Source organism: Neodiprion lecontei, chromosome 5 (assembly GCF_021901455.1).
Source record: "Neodiprion lecontei isolate iyNeoLeco1 chromosome 5, iyNeoLeco1.1, whole genome shotgun sequence".
Taxonomy (NCBI): domain Eukaryota; kingdom Metazoa; phylum Arthropoda; class Insecta; order Hymenoptera; family Diprionidae; genus Neodiprion; species Neodiprion lecontei.
Window position 1 is genome coordinate 5,914,303 of NC_060264.1, and position 17,050 is coordinate 5,931,352.

The following is a 17,050-nucleotide window of genomic DNA, read 5'->3' on the forward strand; positions in this document are numbered from 1 at the left end:
TTTTTGACCGAAAAATTTTTCGTCTTAGAATCGATTTGTATGACCCTTTTCCGACCAATTGGACCCTCAGGAACTCAGAAAACGCAGCGGAAAGAGCGTTGGACCAACAGCAGAACAGTTACGAAGAATGTGTATCGTTTTTTGGGCTGTAACACCTGACCCGTTGATCGTAGCGTATTGGGACTGCACGGAGTTTCTTAATTTTTCTTAGCAAAATCACGTACCCACATTGTTTATGAAATTGATACCATAACCGTAACATATTCACGAAATCTCTGATTCAAAAATCCGAAGACTTTGTTACCAGAAGCCATTGCCTTACATCCTACCGAAGTTTCCTCTTCGTCGTCTCATTCTATCACCAGGAATTTCCAAATGATAATCTCAACATATATGAGCCAACAGCCGAAGGAATACGTGAAAATTAATTTATTTTATTGTTCAATATCAGGTACATTCATTACTCATGATACAATACCATACACATACATTGTAATCTGCAGAGGTGTTTTGCACCTGATTGCTGACCGCAAGTCGAATTGTGCTCACAAAGATCAGCAATAACCATTATATTCAACATTTATTCATTGTCCACAGTATAATGTAAATTGCATTTTTTTTCTATTCACAGTTGTCAGATTTTGTACGTGATTCTTCATTATCTTTTCACATCTATTCTTATTTAACAGTCCAATAAGCTACTGTCAGAGTACTATACACTGATACTTGAACACTAGTCTTAGAATTATAGCATATTAAATAAAATGATAATGAACCTAAACTGGAACGTTGTTGCTATGGAGCTGTGATTTTCTTTTTCCATCTCTCTTAAAACCTGGTTCAAATTTCTCGTCTTCCGGCGATAGTTTTCGTTTCGTTGTTTGCAGCATATCAAGACCATGCGCCACGGATTCCTCTGGCTAAATGATGTCGACTTTGTGTTCGAATGAATCAAACTCAGCACTCATCAAAATTTGCCAAAAATAAACTGAAAAAATCCAAAGGAGTTAGCCTTGCTTTCTTATGATTTTTGAACCCAACAACTTGTTCTCTCAGAATCGGACTGTACGACTCTTCTGAGAGTAATCGGACATTCAGGAATACGAAAATAGTTGTCAATACCACATTATCTGCTAATACTCACATTAACCCGTGCAATCCTTTCAGCAGTTCTGAAATTCCACCCAAATTCTGAAGCCTCAGTATCGAGAACTTCTGCACACGAGACATTACTGATGGTATACATTTTTCACTCCAGTTTCATGCAAGTCATATTTGGACAAGGCAGATTCATTTTTGTTGGAAAAATTCATCCAAGTGTGTGGGTCGTTTCAGAAATCTGAAATTTAAAATGCATGTATCATCGTATTGCTTTATAGTATGGTTGAACTACAGTTTTGTTTTGGTTAACCAGCATAGGAAAGTCCAATCACTTTGGTATAGTACACGATGTATCCTCGCTCATGCTGACGTACGCAGTCTGTCTCTGTGTAATTGGGCACCAACGCATTCCTTGAAACTTTTACAATTTCCAGACTATCCGTGTATCACCTCGGATGAGGTCAAGTTATGTGGCTCCTTGAAGTTTCTCTTCAAAGTTCTCGGACTTAGTATCAGAAGTCAAGCCTCTTGTCCACTCTGAAAAGAAAAATCATCAGCTTATTCTAATTGTACCTAAGAAATTCCTTCACATTACCAAAACATATAAAGATTTTCATGACAATAATACTGTGTGCGTTTGATCATTTTCCTCAGGTTAAGCCAGCTTCAATCCTATTTCGATCTTCAAACGTATGTAAACCAAATGCAGTCTCAGATCTTTCACTGTGATTGTTAACTGTTAGCCCTCGATCTAAAAGTAATGAAAATCAATTTTCCTGTGTTGCGACACAGCTGTGAAAAGAGTTGTGAACCGAAACGAAAAAATCAGGAGAGGATAAAAAGAGCTCTTAATTTTACTATTCTTTTCGGATTGAGAATCTAAAACCCATGTCAAATTTGCAACGGTAATCACTGTGGTAGATCGTATTCCTTATGATTAATTTTGTCTTGTGGTACGTTACGTTTTCACTCATACATAATAATGTATATATATCCTCAAAATCCCCCCCCCCCCACCCCACCCCCCTCTTATCCAATCTTATGCAGAGTGAAACAGCGAGGTTACATTAACTTGAATCATATGAATTATACATGCGACAGAAAGGAGAACGGGGAAAGGGGTGAAGAGACGAGGAGACGAGGAGACGAGGAGTCGGGAGTGAGTCGATTCGGCCGTACAACATTGCACTTACAGACCGGCTACAGCACATTCTCTACACAATTTATTTCCAGCGTCGATTTAGCCGTCGTAAATTGAAGTTATGTAAAGTTACGGCTAATGTGATAAGTACTCGAAAACTTTTAAAACGACGAGTCGACTGTCGATCAGGAGGCCAAGGAGACTGCAGGATGTAGCTGACTTTGGCAAAGAAAATTCTCGGCGTATCTCCGACTCAAGGCTCTGAAAACACCATAAAAGCTCCGAATCATAGGTATAAAAGTCGGTGTACCATCTAAATAGAAAGATTATTACCGCCATTCCTTTCGCTGCACCGATTTTGAATTTCGAATTAGGGGAGTCGATGTGGCCGACATTATCATTTACGTCCCTCTTACTACAATCGCTAAGGGTACACAAACGCGGGTTATTATATCACCGACGTGAATACACGTGCGTAGTTATAGACCTGAGTAAATGTAGCATACGACAGTAAGTAGAGGTACTCTGACTTTCATATCGGGTTTATGAATGGAGATTGCCGCTTCGAGATTGGGAAGAGAGGGCATAATTACCATGGGTCGCAGGCGCAAAGTGCAGCCTGGTACTATACGCACGATACAATCTGTGCATCCGCGAAAATAATCCATGCAATTCTCTGAGCAAGATTAAGTAATTTTCGGTATAGTGAATATACATGCATGTGTTATGTACGTCAAAAAGTTTAAGAAATTTGGAGATGTAGGTGGGTACATACTATATGATAGTAGTTTGAAAAGTGTCGAGTTTTATTATTTCATTAGCTATATATCCGCGTAATTTACCCGTTGAATTTGCTCTGGTAAGTAATTTTATTAAATTCTCCTTCGCCCGGAAATTGCGCGAGCTACTCGATCATTACGTTAATTCTAAGTTTCATCGCACCGCAATAACGCTGGTTGAGAATAAGAGAGTTCATAGATTAAACGCGCGCAGGATGCGGAATAAAACGGCGAATCGAAGGTGACGGAGGAAGTAGGGAAAAAAAGGAAAAGAGACAACCGACGGAAATAAATATGACGCGGTGGAAAAATGGTAAACGGTATGAAAGGATAGAAAGTGGGGTGAAAAAGCCAAACGAACAAGATTGCCAATTGAATTCTAAAGGCGAACGCGGAGAGGCACTTTCCATCAATTTGCACTCGGTCGCCAGGAAAATGGCTTTGTTTGTTAATAGGGTCTCTCAGAGAGTCGATATTACTTCGCATCTAACGAGTGTCTCTTCGGTAGAAAAGAGCCGGAGTCTGCCCAGCTTTCGAGGATTCACCATCAGCACATACCACGTGCTTTCAATTTCATCTGCTTCGTCGCATTTTCCTCGTAGCAGGCTTACTCGGCATGCACGTTTTCGCACCATCAATTATTCACATCAAAGACGAAAAGCAACTCATACCGTACACTTCTCTCTCACGTTATAACGCTGCTCGTTATGCCTAACGCCAGCTCTGCAACGTTGAGCTCGAAACTTCAAATAACAAGTCTATATATGTATAGTTTTACCCATATCACCCAAAGTTTTTGGTGCTGGAAAATCCCTGAAAATTTGGTAATACGAGCAGCTCGTAACGCGAACCAACTGTAGACTAAATAAGAAAATTATTTCCGTACCCCATTCGTTGCATAATTCTCAACTCTGACGTCACAGGCTCGTTGTCTTCCCCAGGAAGCTGAGATACTACTCGTCTTATGTAACCGCCCTATGCATGTAGTAAAGCGGAGATAACTTCACATTGTACTGTTGTCAGTGCAGGTGTTCTCTAGTACCTTGTTTATCAGTTTTCGCTGACTAGGATGTTGTTTTTTCAACCCGAAGTGCACTCCTACAGGCTGGGCGAGAAGTACGCATCATTGTCATGGGACGGTGGGTGACGAATATCAGGTGTAGTAATAGGAAACGTATTTCGCAAAAGGTGATGACAATCTATCCGAATGATGATGAAACACGTGTAACGCGATCGAGATCAGAAAAAAGCGATAGCGTATTCCGTCGGGAAATTTTGTTTACGCGTAACGGCCGGATTACAAATGTATCGGATAAAAAATTCAAGGCCATAGAAGTGATGACTACGGTTCAGCTAATGCCGGTTTTACGTGTCGTATACTTGAATTTTAAAGCACTTCACGCCTACCAAAGTTTATACACACCCGCAAAACCCACGAGCTGAAGGGACAGACACTCAAGAATGCTTCTCCGAGGACACTTGAAACTCACAAGTCTAACATAATTAAACAACTACGCCGTCTGATGATTCACGAGTCCATTTCGACTCGACTACGCACTGGTATAACTGAGGGTTTGAAGAACGATTTTCTCAGGATGGAAATTCTGTCCACGGATCATATCGATAAAGCACATATTTTTCCACTCGCAAATTACGCACGTTTCGATTGCAACGTTGATAGAACAAAGCGTGAAATGGTTGCGCTTTATATATTGGTATCCAACAGCTTTGTTGGACACGTCGTAGATCCGTTGGTAGTCACAGTGAACTATGCACACAGAGTAATAACGGCAGAATTGGTAAATCGAACCCTGCAGCCCAAGGCAACTCCGAGAATTGGATGAAACGTTTATACCGCATAACGTGTACGTATGTGGTTCCACGTATGTCTGCAATGTCGTGACTAGAATCACCGAGACCAAGGAACTGATCGACCTTGCCAAAAAACAGACCTTTGAACAATAAGTAGAAATGACAGTTCACATGAATGTTCGATCCTGCTGTTCCTAAGCGCTGTCCTGTAATTACATTAGTTTTACAACTCGTGACAACCATGGGTTTCTCGGTTGTCCGCAGTGTGAAGGGGGTTGACTCGAGGCTGCAGGGAATAGGGGCCGAATGGGGTTTACGGATCTTAGGAGCTTATGGGCGCATAAAAGATCCATAAACCGCAGAGGACCGTTCACGAATTAGACAGATCGTTGAAATTGATTGCTGAGAGGAAGGAAGCGCTCCGATCCACTGAGTCAGCAGGATCTCAGGCCTGTCCAAAACTACCTAATCAAGCTCAAGCGGTGAGCCGTGGGCGCGTGATGGAGACGTTAGCAAAATTGCCGGCGAATAAATCTACGCGCTGTAAGGAAGAGAAGAGAGAAATCAAATTGTCCGTGTAGCCCAAGCTGAGTGAGTAAACAACTGTGAGTATAATCACTTAATTTCTACTCAATTAGCAGTAAGAGGTCTTTAGGAGGTACCCTTACTCAGCAGCGCCCAAGATGAGCCCACTGTTAATTTCCGCCTCGCTTAACCAAAACTCGGTAGCAAAACAGAGGAATCGAAAAACTCGCAGAAAGGGAAAAGAGAGACAGAACACAAAGCGACATACTTATCAAAGCCATCGTTCCGAAGCTACGATACACCCACTCGCACGATGCCTCAGCGTTGAGAATGGAGTAGCGCACTCGTTAGCGTGATTGCATTCCTTCTTGAGGAGTGTGACGGAGGTTTATAGAGGCGGAAAGAATTGCCTTGGTTTTCCGTGTGCAACCCGGAGCTCCGCTGTTCGTCGGAATTGACATAAAGCTGAATATTTCGACCCTTTTGAGAGCGGCCTCTGTGTATCTCGGCTGATCCTGCCTTTGCCCGTTACTCTCCAGCACACGGGAATACGAATGTATTTCATTACTTCGTAGACTACTGCTTATCCTCAAACGTACAAGGTACGTCTTAGTGGCGGGTATAAATTCGGCGGGGGAGAGACGAAGGTTCGAGAGAATGAGATTTTCCAAACAAAAGACTCGATACGAACCCGCGCTCAATCGAAAGCCTACATCCGCTAGACGGAATACCTTGTAACTATTGTACGTGAAACTAATTTTGGCTTATTCGCGAGGTCCGTAAGGAATTAACTTAAACATAAACTAACATCGTTTCGGTAAATCGCATCGATTGTAGCGGAGGCCCTCGGCATGACTGCAGGATGTATACACCCGAAAGTGAATCTATGAGGGATGATGACAATCCTCGACGTCGTGGCGCCACGCGTGTGGTAATTGCGGAGTAGTTGATGGACCAACTTATCGGGTTTACAGACCGTGCACGACTCTTGACCCAGTTAGCCGGTGACAATTAAACACGTTAAAGACTTCCGGGTTCGCGGTTACAGTGTTCTCCCAACTAGCACCCGCACGTTGGATCAATATTTACCTTGAACTTGCAGCTGCACTAATTCCTCGAGTTCGACTAAAACACATAAACTTATAACGAGGAGCCCGCAGCGACTCGGGCTGAAGGCATTAGGAGGTTTTAAGACCCAACCGGAGTGACGGAAAGCCAAGGTGACTTTTTTATCACCCCTTGGGGCGATGACATCGGGAATATGAATGGTACGGTTTTTAAACGGCCGCAGACTTTTCCTCTCAAACATAGTAATTATCGACGGGGAAGAGGAGAAACCTTCGGGCTGCATCGTTCTCCGTGAGATAGTGTAATACAACCCGTCTTCAAGGTTCTCGACAAATTCGTGAAATAAAAAATGAACCGACGCTGCTGTATAAAGTCAGGATAAAAAGCCAAATGAAATGTACACACCGAGCAGGGAGCTGGTAATTACGGGCGTGTGGTTTCAGCTGGAACTTTTGAGGTTTTTGCCAGAGCCATTAAGGGTCGGGTTCAAATCCTGAAAGAAATAGTCTTCGTGTCTCTACCGATCTTTTATTTTTATTTTTTCGTATCTCCGTCCACAGTGGCCACCTTGATCAACGAGAAGACAGGAATGTCGAAAACCGACCCGTGCACGAATGATCGGTCATCTTTGCAATGACAGAAAGGTACGTTATACTTGACGAAGAGAGACAAAAGGAGGTTGGGAGTGTGAAATCGATGAATATGAAAAATTGAAACATACAATCTCCAGCTAGGTGCGACTGATGCCAGATATCAGTCCGGCATGATTAAGAGCTGCGATCCGATTGGATCCGCAGACTGATTACGCCCGGTGGGCATAACGCGACGTTCGGAAAGCCTTGAGGATCGAGGCGACGGCGGTTCTGTCAATCAATAAGGAATTAGAACGGGTCAGGCAGTGACTAATTGTCCGGCGACTCCCCTGTTTGTTAATGCATCCAAGTCAGGCCTGCACCCCGTTTGATCCCCGTGTATTAGCACACTCGAGCAAGCTCCCTCTCCTCCCCTTTCCCGTCTCTCCACTCCTCTCCTCTCCGCCGCTTTTATTCACCAGGTTCCCTCCACTCGAGATCTCGTGTTCCTTCCTTCTTCGAAGAGCGGGCGTATACACGTCGTATCCGCCCGCACGTACATGCATGCCCGTGCCTTCGTGCTCGCATCTCTCAACTGCAGCGGGAAGAGTAGCTCTAACCACACTTCAGAAGAGGGTAACTCTGTACCTCGAATCTCCGCATCCGCGTGCTTAATGAAAGCTTTGAGCTCGCTCGGTGAATTCCTGTTACGAGAACGCGATGATTTTGACTCCCTGAAATGATTTTCAACAGACTTTCTACAATCGAGCTCGATGTTGGCAGAATCACGATTGATCTTACAGTATCAAACCCCGATACGAAAGTCGTGTTTTCCATAGATCTTTTTTCTACCTACCCGATTCACGACTTGATCGTACGGCGCCAAGCTCGAATCCCTTTCTACTCGGCACAGCGGCAGTTCTCGGAGCAGTGGCTCTAGTCACTTCGCGAAGTGCCCTCGAGCCCTGATAACCCTTATCGCAGGGCCAGCGAGGGACCAGCTCGTGCCCTCGTCGGTACTCCCCACAGAACTGAGCCCTTCATCCTCTCTCAAGCCCTCCGTGCCCGCTACCCTCCACCCGTCACCCTTCACCCTTTAGTTTCACCCGGTGGCATCAGCAAGCGAACGAGCAAAGGAGCGAGCGAGTGAAATCATTCGGGGTAAGTGGACACGCACCGGTACCTACTCGTGGGATGAGAAAGAGGGGCACCGAGGCTAAACACCCCCGAGAAAAGGATTGACTGGCTCGACTCTTCACTTCACCCCACTTACCCGGCTGCACTTGTTCTACAGGGATGAAAACAAAGGTCTTCCGTCTGCACAACGACGCGACGTACACGAGGCGCGGGCGATCTCAAAGAACAAAGCGTCGAGAAAGAGTCGTAATTTCTTCGTTAAGCCAGAGTGGTCACGGGCTGCTCGAAAGGGTCACAAAGAACGGGAAAAAATATCTGAACAGCGGACTGCGGAAGCCGCCTCAGTGTCCGTGTCACCGAGTCAAAGCCTCCACGGGGAAGAAAGGTTTGAAAATCTCAATTTATCTTCGCTGGCTCGTTGCCGCCGAGCGAGTTTTTGCCTCCGTCCACGAACGCAGGTAATACCTCGGAGGACATTGATGCAATTCACCGTTACCTTCAGGTTCCGATGGCATGCGGGAAGAAGTGGCATCGATCAGTCGCTTTGGCGAGGCGGCGAGTCGAAGCGAGCGAGCTTGCAGCGAAATGAAACCGTCGGTTGGAGTTCTTCTTTCTCGCCACATCGCTGAAGCAGCTCCATGTTGTTATAAATATAAAAGCTTGCACCCCACTCGAATGGCACGCCCGTTTCTCGCTAAACATGACTGGCAGCGTTATACGTAAACCGAGAGCCGATGCGCTGCAAAGTAGGCAGAGAGTTGAGGAGAGAATGAGAACTCGCCGAGATGTGGGCGTAGGGATCAGAGAATTGCCACATGCAATTTACATGAGAGCATGCACAGGAGTTGCTCGAGGCATGCAAGCACACACCCCCATCTATAACACGGGGTCTCGGGTCTAAACTTGGCTGCGAGAAACAAGTCGAGTGCAGTATTTTTGGAAGGACAAAAGAAGCTCGTGCGTCATATCTCTGGTTCGGAATTCAGTTGTCGCGGATAAAAATGTGCCTTTAAAGAAAACGCGTCGTCGGTTCTCCGAGATAATTACCCTTCGATCCGGACAGCCGAGACGATGGCTTCCTGGTTTCCGGTATCCAGAGACCAGCTCGTAGTTTCGCTACCCCGAAGATCAGACTCTACGTTATCCGGTCCAAGAGCTCGGCAGTATTGTGCAAAGGCCCGTTAATTCACAAGACCCGTTACGGTGAACCGCAGGTGCAGGGAACGACGTTTAATGCTCATAGAATACATCCCTCCCCCGGGTACACCCAACACGGACAAACGCCGATGCACGTACAGAGCTGGGCGCGAAAGTTATTCATACGACCACTGTAAAGCCGAAGGAAGGTAGTGTAGGAGTAAAATTACGTGCTTGGAGAAGATGAGCACTGACAAGGAAGGTATCCCAGGTCGATCTCACCGATTTGATTTCTTTTAGAATATGTTATAGTAGACTGAAAATTAAACGAAACGTATTTTTTTAATTCTATTATTGGCATGTGAATGGGTGATTTGGCAGTTTATTTATTTATTTATTTTTTTTTTATTGAGAAAATTACATATCTCATTGGCCGTTATGAGAAAACTTTTCCAGTTGGATTGATCAAAAAATATTATGTTCATGTGAGTGAAATCGCCAAATCGCCCCTTGACATGCCTTACTTTGGATGATGGTTTCACCCTCTTAAAGTGTTTAATGGCACATAAGAGAAAAAAAATACACGTCGCTTAGTTCTTGGGCTACTAAGACATATCACAAAAGCAATCAAATTGGAAAGATCGACCTGGGATGCCTTCCTTGTGAGTCCGGTGAAACCGCTTGCCGATGATTAGATTCTTCAAGTTGGAGTGAAATTCACGAATCAAAGGAGAGCCTGAACTGTCGAATGAACCGATGAGTATGTAGAACCAGATGCGCGAGGGGTTAAAGAGAATCGGAAGTTGAGGGCATCGCTAATTTCAGCTCCGGAGGCAAATGTTCCCCGGTTTACTTGAGGCCTTGTACGCTTGTACCTTGGCCGTGGGATTTACCTGCTTTGTTAGCCGTTTCGTATAGTTGAGTAGCCGGATGTAATAAAGCACGACCCGTCAACCGCGCTACAGGAAGATAGATATAAACGGCATTAGGTTCTCCGGTGCAGCACCGCGCCCATATCACCAGACCCGCGTAGACGCGAGAATATAAAGAATAATAAATTGGCCGTCGTGTTAAAGTTTAATGTTTTTCAAACGCTCAACAGCCCCGGATCCTCGGCCATCCACAAACACACACGCGTGCCCGCAAGTTCCGATACACCGGATACCTTTTAACGCCGCATAATAAGATAACTTGGAATGGAACGAAGAGAAGGAGGAAGAAAAAGAGGAAGACTACAAAATCCCGATGTGCACGCACACGAACCGCGAGACATAATTAGAAAGAGAGAAAACCGAAACACAGCTTAAGCTCGAAACTCTTCATTCACCGTTCGTTCCAGCAGCCGTGAAACGAGTATAACGCGCGAACAGCTTCCAGTCTGATTTGACCTGAGAGCGTTGATCTAGAAGCGGTACATTCAACCTCTCTGCTCGTAGGAAATGTCGTAGAGTGAACGAAGAGGAGTGGAGGATCAGGGCCGAGTCAGAGGACACGGAGGGGAACCGGGACGCAGAGACATCGTTAGGAATGAAACGCGTTCAGACACTGTGACAGCCTATCCACCTACCACCTACATGCATGTCTACAAACCCGAGCTTCGTCCATGATCGACACTCTGTTAGAGCCGCGGAGCAAAAGCCGTGAGGATCTCTAGAGCCTGATCAAGTCACAATAAACGAAATTTAGGATAGGACGAGTTCTTCGGCTCAAGGTCAAAGGTTCTCAGGGCGAAAGAGAAATTATTTCGGAGTGCTCGACTCGGGTCATTCCGATCCCACGGAAGCAGACCGATTCGTGACACCGGTGGACCAACAGCCGTCTGTTTCTTGTTCTTGCTACGCTTCGGCCTTGAATGAAGCGTTGTATTCACGCATACCGTGGCGGTGGATACGTACAGCCGAGGGTAACATTAGCGGTATCGCTCCCCCCGCATCTGTAGGTTTCCGAGGGTAGGAAGGAGGGATCCTGTAGCCAGCCATCTAACTGCGGATCAAAGTGTCAAATGCACCCCGGTGGAATCAAGCCGACTTTAGAAGGCTCTCTCCCCAACCGAGACGACGGGCTTTATTGTCGAACCAGATCCAGTGGTGGATTTTTACACGCGGTATACACGACGTACCAGAAACACGTGTTTCGGAATTTGGGTGTAGAATCGTTGGGAAATTGGTTTGAAAAAAATTCACGAAGATGAAAACAAAAGGTCGTGACAGTTAACTTCTTGTCTGTAAACGCTTTCCAGATTAGTAATACGGATAAAAAATTAAAACTAACAAAGTTATGCAGTGAGGTTATCAATTTTCTGAACGCCGATTATCCAAATCGTCGATCATCAGAATGAAAGGAATAACGATAATAATTTTTGGTGATTACGCCCTTATGCAATTACCGCGGTAGATTATGTTTTCAATTTTCATCGGGACCAAAAGGTCGTATTTATCAGCACGTACGACCTTTTGCTCTTAATTAAACTGTTATTCCATTTCAACGTTTCTGACCATATCTTCAACAGCAAGAGATTGTAAAACGGCGCTTAAATCACGGCATTACGGCTATCAGACACGCGATATTTTTCTAGGAATCCGGAAACAGTCGCACGATGTCTGGCTAACTGCTGAGAAATTTGAAAATTCGGAGTATAGTTTTAGCTACACACAAGCAAGCCTGGATTTTGTGGGGAATTAGCCGTCTTGAAACTTGACATTTTTACTCCGGGAAACTGAATTTTCATCAACTTTCAACAGCAGCGTCTGAATTTTTGCAAATTTCTATCTTGTACCGCTTAGCGTGCATCGAAGGAAAGACATTCTCAAATTGCTCACCTGCCGCCTGATTGACGGTGGAAAAAATGATACCCCAACGATGAGCATTAATCACGTGATTGTCAGTGCTGCAGCTGTGATGTATATGCGTACGTAAGCTCGTTCGACTCTACGGAATATTATATAAGATATTCGCTCTGCCACGTTGTCAGAATTTTGTTTGATTATCGCGGATGATCGAGAGGGTGAGATGAAAGTTTTATCTTGCCGTAAAAGTAGGTATATGGATACGTCGGATGTAAGGTTCGCCAAAGTTTTATGAAGGAAATTGAGGATAATAATCCGTTCACAAAGAACCCGGTGTCTTTTCATCCTTAACATCGTACACCTTCGTTAATTTCATTTTCCAAATACATTTCAGGGGGGTTAAAATATGCGCAACAACGCAGTAATTACTGTCGTCATTATTATTATCATGATTGATATAGTCCCTAGGCAATAACGGTCATTGTTTTGAAGAAACGTTTTTTAATTATCGAAGCTCAGCTACCCCGTTTATTATATTCTACGTGTAGTGAATTAATCGAGCACCGTAAATATCCCGCAGCCTTTCCGTGGATTAAAGAAAATCCAAAAAGGTAAAATTTCTAAGTAAAAAGACTAAAAAGGAGGGCTGGTTTCAATTGCGGCTATTACTTCGGTAACAAATCGTTCCATTACATCCAACCGTTACCAACAAGCGCCGTGCTTTATGCTTTATACTCGACTATAAGCGTTCGGCTTGCAATAATTTTGTTTTTCACCTGCTCCTTTGATTAGAAATGTTCAATTGGTCGGCTCTTGTTTTTCCTTCAATTTCAAAAACTGATACATTCACAAGTCGATACGTATATTTCACATCGTGGATACACGAAGCGTGGGAGGAGCTACGCACCGAGTCCACTTACGCAATAAATCGTTATTCATCCAAGGCATGAATTATGGCGAAGGCAGGGGCGGATCATGCCCTTTGGGTATACCCCGAAGCTCCGAGGCCCGAGGATCATCCGCGTCTGCTTTGCCCTCTCCTCGCCTTCGAGTCTAGCTCTCGGTTGAGCTCGAACCGAGTCTCGGACGTGTTCATTACGCCAAAACATGCCGCGTGACTTGTCGGATCTTTTAATGACACCATTAAAATCGTGAGTACCAGTCAACTGACCCGAATAAATTTCGTCCCCTTCCCCACAGATAAGAGCGTACCTACCCTGGAAAGACACACCGCCGTATGTTTAAGCATTGATTGAAATCTAGGTCGCGGCGATGTGACGCAAGTCACGTTAGTATTTATCCACAAGTTTTAATATATCTGCGATATCGACCACACTCTATCAATTTTCGTTCGATTTTACAAATCTTGATAAACGACTTTCCGGTGAAAATGCAAACCGACGGTAAATCCTTGTTCTGTACTCACTTTCGTGAAAGATTAAAACGTTCATTGAACAATAATATTGATTCAATACGGAACGAGTTCTTTTGCTTAGAAAATTTTAGTTTTACCTAATCAGTGCAGCAGGTGGCTCGAGAGGATAATTAAGACGCGAGAAGAGAGGGTTGGTTGTGAGAGGTATTCTTTGGCAAGATATTAATGAGTATAGGAACCGAGGTAACAGAGATGAAAGATGTGTGTGTATACACTCACCGCAAGAACGAATTAAGAGTATTTGGTGGCGGGTAGAATTTTTTGGCTCTCTTTTCTCCCGCGGTATTCTATAATAAGTACCTACACAGGTATATCAAAGTACCTGAGCTAAACTCACGAAAAGTAATTTCTCTTACTATTCAGTCCGTAAGGAGTGTGCAAACGTATGTCGATTTTTTCCGTCTACGTCCTTTTTTCGCTTTCGCTTAGGTATTGGAAATACTGGGAGCTGCAAGATTGCAGTGCCTACATCGCTTTTAATTCAAAGTTCAAGTATATATTAATTCCAGTCCCTTTTATATCCAGGTCCAGACAGAAATGAAATTTAAAAAAAGTTCTTCACGCGTGATTCTCTACCGCGCGAAAAGTAAGCCTGAAAATTGCTACGAGTGGTAACAAGTTCCTGTGAATAATTCAGGACTTTAAATGAAAGCAAATTTATGAAGAAACCTTTGAATAAAATCAAAAATTTTTCCTGAGCCTATAAATATGTGAGATACGTGATGAAAATTTTGAACCACGTCAAATTGAGCGTAGAAATGATTGAAGATTGAGTAACGTGGAGCTGGAAACGTTGACCTAACTTCGAGCGAACGAAGGTGCAAAATGACGAGAGATTGTGCGAAAGAGGGAGGAGTTTGTACGGTGAGGTAGGTTCAACCCCTGGAGAAACTTGCCGCAGAAGTGTGACAGGACACGATCAGGGTTTGGCCCTGGATTTCGAGGGTGACGCTTAGGGTAAGAGAAAAGGAGAGAGAGAAAAAGTAAGAGGGAGGAAGAGGGCGAGAGTGTTTAGGGTCGTAGACACTAGGGTCGGAGTATTGTCACGGTGATTTATATCTCGAGGTTACCGATTTGACAGCTGAAACCTCTAATTTGTTCGCATTCTTGTACCACGAATTCAGCGTTTCTTCCATTTCCTTTATCTCTCCCTATCCCTCTTTGCCGCTCGATCTCCACCTTATCCCCCCGTCACTTATCAGCTCCCCTGCATCCCCCTTTTTCCCCCTTCTTCTTCTGCCAGCTTATTTTATGGTTAGACTGTGTTAACCAGCCCTCGAAAGAGGAAAGCAAAAGCCCAGAATCCGCACAAACGTAGCACCTTACGAATATTATTGATGAAGGGTCTCGGTCTGCAGAGTTCAAAAAACGAGGGAGAATCAAGGCTGGTGACACGGGAATATATATAGGCGATCGATTTGACGGCTCATCGTCAAGGATAAAAATGGAATAAAAATACAGTATTTTTGGTTCCGTTCTAAGAAAAATAAATCGGTCTGCACTATGGATCAAAACGTGTATTTTAATCGCATAAATCTAGTAGTAGCTACACAAGAAGATTTCTGGATGTAGATTACTCTACCACCGACACTTACCGACATCTGACTTAGACTCAAACCCTTTGCTAGATTCCTACTACCGATACCTACCGACATCTGACTTACACTCAAACCCTTTGCCGCTGACCCATTTCAAAAATACTTGAAGGTTGGTCTTCAATCAAATCCGCACCTGACTGAATTTTCACAATTTGCTATGTTAAATCCATTCCGAGCTAATATTTGTTTCCCAAATCTAATTCACATCTGAAACACTATCACTTACGTCTAATTTCTGAACAATATCCTAGAATCCATTGATGTACCTTTTCAAATTTCTCAACGCGATATGAATATCCGGAAAAGATTGTGTCAAGCTTTCTTTGCAGCGGTAACGCAGATGTGCATATGTAGCGTGAAAAAAGGAAGAACAAAGCAAGAAGAAGAAGGAGAAGCCGTTTGCTCGTCGTTCAGCGAGCCATTTAGCAATTGTCTCGAATCATCTTCCCCCTCGGCGGACAAGAGGCCAATAAGTCAGTCGTCTTTGTGATCATCCAACTAGCTCAACAGCCTCGGTAAATTCGTACACATCTCTCAATATCCGAGCAGCGATGTTCGGAACGAGCGTTTAACCGTCCCTGCACTGCAGCGAATTGGCAATTACTCTGTGAGGTATGAAGATCTAAGAGAAGGAGAAAAATGAATTAAAAAAAAAAAGTCGCAGTCAGATACAGTCATGTCTGACACTGATTAAAATTCCCCGGCGATGTAACGCGATCCAGGAAACGGATGATTCGAGTTGACGTCTGTCTGCGTGAACCGTTCACCGTTTCTCGCATCGTTTTACCTGAGGATGTAGAGGTCCAGGTACACACGTATAAAACCTGGCTAGTCGAGCGTCTGCTCGCCTATATCTCGCATCTTCATCTTCTCCAGCCTCATTCACTTTTTCCTATAGCCTTACATTTTTTGCGAATGATAATAAATGATCCACTCGCTGGATCTCCTGATACCGCTGTGAATTCAGCGGTTGGGCTTACGTTTCTTGTCTTTCTTTCAATTTCGATAAGCTCTGGAGAATTTTCGTCTACCCAAAATGGGAAACCATCGAAATGAAGCGAATGGCTCTGCCCGAACGTTGGTGAAAATAAAAAGGCGATGTTCTCCTTTGCATTTTTTCAGATTTTCTTTTTATCAGAAACCACCGCTACGCTAATATGTACGATGGAAAACTACACGTACCGCATACAGTTTCCTGATAAAATTCTTTCACCGTGAACCATAACATTAACCTTGAACCTGAAGCCATTCTGAGTAAAATTCATCATCCCGATTTGAGCAACAGCAAACGCTCTGAAAAATTAACCTTCTTGGTATAAATCGAGAGGAATCCAGTCACACAGAACGCTGCAATTTCCTTGATGCGTAGCGGGTCATACTCGACATTGAACTTTGTAAGGAGGAGATATAGGGGCGCTGGCCTGGCAATGCCCTGCATGCATCTGCGATAACGGAGTTGACGGTAATTTGCGCAGACTATTTTGCCGAGAGTGCAATAAACCCGGGTCGAAAGACTATGGACGATATTTCTGCCTAATGAGCTCAAGTCGTCATTATGGCTCGTCTAATCGCTTCTGACTTAGCGCATCATAAACTTATCGGTATGTAGGTACCTACCTGTAAAGCATAGAGAGCTGCAGCGAAACGAAGTGCATTATGGAACATTAAACTTCTACCGAAGAAGGTAGAAGGGCAAAAGAATAATGCTGGCAATAATGATCGCCATTTTTCTCTGCTTAATTTCACTCGCACTACACCGATTTATTACTTGCGAGCTGAGATTGACGATGCACCATTTTATACATTACGAGCTAGACGATGAATGCAGTTTTGTTTAGAATTACGTGAGCCGTTCGGAAAAAAAATTCATTATTTCGACACGAGACTGTCGAAAAATTAATCAATTTCAAGCGAGAATTTTTTTAATCATATTTTCGTTGATTTCGACACGAAAATTTA

General features: G+C 44.0%; 1 long non-coding RNA gene across 2 annotated transcripts in view; it reads right to left on the reverse strand.

Moving 5' to 3' along the window:
* Positions 1-414: 414 nt before the first annotated feature.
* The window catches only part of LOC124294845, a 123,814-nt gene continuing 107,178 nt past the window's right edge, over positions 415-17,050 (reverse strand). For both annotated transcript variants that reach the window (XR_006904791.1, XR_006904790.1), the window contains 3 exons: positions 1,434-1,638; positions 1,145-1,339; positions 415-988 (listed from right to left, as the gene is read on the reverse strand). This is a non-coding gene — a long non-coding RNA (uncharacterized LOC124294845). The remainder of the gene's footprint in view (positions 989-1,144; positions 1,340-1,433; positions 1,639-17,050) is intronic.